This window comes from Mercenaria mercenaria, chromosome 11 (assembly GCF_021730395.1).
Source record: "Mercenaria mercenaria strain notata chromosome 11, MADL_Memer_1, whole genome shotgun sequence".
NCBI classification, from domain to species: Eukaryota; Metazoa; Mollusca; class Bivalvia; order Venerida; family Veneridae; genus Mercenaria; species Mercenaria mercenaria.
This window is the reverse complement of record NC_069371.1, coordinates 13,503,572-13,506,817: the sequence shown is the minus strand read 5'-3', so window position 1 is coordinate 13,506,817 and position 3,246 is coordinate 13,503,572. Positions and strand designations below refer to the sequence as shown.

Sequence of the window (3,246 nt, the reverse complement as noted above, 5' to 3'; positions counted from 1 at the left end):
CCTACATACAGAATATAGAACTTTCCCTACTGTCTGACCGCCTCTGGTTTCGGGTGGTTAGAATCGCTGACTTAAAATCACTCGTAAGAACACACTGATTAAGGGGCATGGGTTCAATCCTTGCTACCGATCAGGTCTCTTTATGTAAGAAAGATGACAGCTTGAGTACTAGTACTTGATCTTTCCAGGAACCATTGTTGGGTAAACTGCCCACCTGAAATAACTGAAATAGTGTTTAAAATGGCGTAAACCCCATCAAATCAATTTAGGTCCTTCGGTTGTCTTTTCTCATATATATGATATGTAACAGGAGCTTCCGCATTCACCATTTTAATAGCTAGTTCCTCGTTTCAACTTTACACACGTACCCGGTTAGTCATACACTTGTACCTCATTTAGTCTTTACACTAACTCCCCGTTTTGTTGAAACACACAATTCCACATTTCGTCTATACACAAACACCCGGTTTGTTACACATTCACCTCAGTTGGTTTAACCACAAAATTCCCCGCTCTGAATGTGAAAAATCTCATTGATTAACAATTGAAGATAGCTTTAATCTAAAGCCTCGGATAATTTTAAGATCATAAGAATAAGAGTTGATAGAAATATGATAACTGTAGCTACAGTAATAAAGAAGTTCCCAGTTGGTAGGTTTATAGCTTACATCCCCGATTGGTTGCGTTAACATGTACAGTGCGTGGCCATAATTAAGTACGCAACGGCAGATACATAACGTTAATTTGTTCACGGCTCTAAAGAAAGTCATTGCTTTAAATATTTCATTAAATCAAATCGCTAAACTAGATATCTAATTATAAATTCTCTCAGAGTAAAGTGCTCGTTTAATTATTTTTCCGACAGTTTGATGATGTCATTTAATAATTACACTAGTATGACGTCATAAACAAGTATGCCTGGCAGAGGTCAATATCTCACCCTAGAAGATAAACAAACAATCGTAAATTTAAGTGAAAACGGTTTTAGTTCTAGAAAAATCACAAATTTTATGGGAAGAAGTTCTAATACAATTCAAAAATTTCTCAAGAGGTTTCGGAAACGAGGAACAATAGAAAACATTGAAAGAACCGGGAGGGTAAGAAAAACAGACGGCAGAGACGACTGTGCGTTGTTCAGGTTAGTGAAAAACAATCGTCGGCAGACTTTGGTGGACCTTACAGTGAAATTTAACAATACTTTAGAAACCAAGGAAGTGGCCTCTCGTACTGTTCGTCGTAGGTTGAGAGAACAAGGGTATCATCGTTGTAGGGTTGCTAAGAAAACAACTATCTCTGCAACAAATCGTAGGGAACGAGTGAAGTGGTGTAAAAGCAGGAGTAAATGGACTGTTAATGAAGATTGGTGTAAGTTAATTTTTTCTGATGAAACAAATGTTGAACTAGGTAAAGACAGAAAGGTTTATGTTTAGAGAAAGCCTGAAGAAAAGTACAGACCCGAATGTGTTGGGCATTATTCTGACCACTTCCTCGCGAGCTGATATTTCGGCAATGTTTTGGGGATGCATAACTATTCATGGTGTCGGCACACTTACCGAGGTTGACGGTAATATTAATTCTACAAAGTATATACGTATTTTGGATGAAAATTTGTGGCCGGTTGTAGCTAAAAATTTTATTGGAAAGCCATGGGTATTACAAGAGGACAACAGCCCGGTGCATAGATCAAACCAGACTGAAACTTGGAAAGAATCGAACAATATTCCTTGTTTAAATTGGCCAAGTCAGTAACCTAACACTAACATTATAGAAAACTTGTGGAGGACAATCAAGTGTTGCCTTGAAAAGAGACTTGACGAGGTAAACAACAGGGGCGACCTCATTCGAGTTGTGAAGGATATTTGGTACGACATTGATCCAGCCGTCGTATCAGCTCTGTACGATTCATTTCCAAAACGTCTGCGGGCTGTTGTAAAGGCAAAGGGATCTATTACAAAATATTAACAAGTAAGTTACTTTTGATTGACAAAGTTTTTAGTAACCGTTGTTAATACGTCACGTTATCAAAAAGTTAACGTCAAAGTGACGTCGCTTTTGCATACTTTAATATGGCCACACACTGTATGTGTGTGTTTGTGGTCGGGTTTAACGTCTTTTTCAACAGTTTTTCAGTCACATAACGACGGTGTCTACTTGTAGCAGTGAGCACAATGCCCAACTTTATAGTGCTGCCTCACTGGAATATCACGCCGTAGTCACGTGGCATGATACCCCACCCAGTCACATTATACTGACACCGGGCTGACCAGTCCTAGCACTATCCTCTTAATGCTGAGCGCCAAGCGAGGAAGCTACTAGTACCTTTCTTTACGTCTTTGGTATGACTCGGCCGGGGATCGAACCCACGACCTCCCGCACTGGAAGCGGACGCTCTACCACTAGGCTACCGAGGCGGTTAAAACTAGTTTTCGAGTAGTAGGGTACTAATAACTAGTGATGATTATAGTCAACACGACATTAACATCATTATTGGCAGCAACAGTAACATAAAAACAACGAAATTATTGTAAACAAAATAGTAATATGATTATATCTTTATCTAAAATTACTACGTATAAACGTGCGGCACAAGTATAATTCGTGTTGAAACAGTTCATTATATGCAAACAATGAGAACGCTAATTAAAACCAAACATAGATAATAATAATTATGTTTGCTAAGGCAAGTTTAATCTATGTAAGATAAGGCGGTGGAAGAGCTGAGCGTAAGCATTCTAATCCGGATGTCATAGGTTCGAATACCGATAAGTGCGGCGTTGACCGACATCTCAATAACTGTTTACATATGAGTGAGTACTGATCACAAACGATCGATTGTATTACATACAATGGAGCGCTTTCTCTACAACCAGTCTAAACAATAAGTTAAAACTAAACAAAATACGCGGACATTGGCGGAGAAGTCATATAAATCGTTCCGTCCTAAAATTGTACCTACACGTTGGAAGAATAAACAAAAATTAGAAATTAAATGTATAACTGTCATAGACAGTAGTTGATGAGAGTGAGACTTGTTTATATAACGTTGTAAAACTGTATTATGTTGGTTTCTTCACTCATGATTTGATTGTTTTCATAATGTAATACTCCTTATCGTTAAATATTGTTAGGGACCTAAACGGACACACACACCTGAATAAGTTACCCCGTTTTACAGATGTGTATACGTAGCAAGGACTTAATAATAAAGTGGGTGCGAAATCGAGAAAAGTTTTCCTCCTGTTGAAC

The 3,246-nt window shown here is 38.2% G+C and overlaps 1 non-coding gene across 1 annotated transcript; it reads right to left on the bottom strand.

The window, feature by feature from the left end:
• Positions 1-2,339: 2,339 nt before the first annotated feature.
• On the bottom strand, positions 2,340-2,411 carry Trnaw-cca (transfer RNA tryptophan (anticodon CCA)). The gene has a single exon. It is a non-coding gene; the product is annotated as a tRNA-Trp (tRNA).
• Positions 2,412-3,246: the final 835 nt, after the last annotated feature.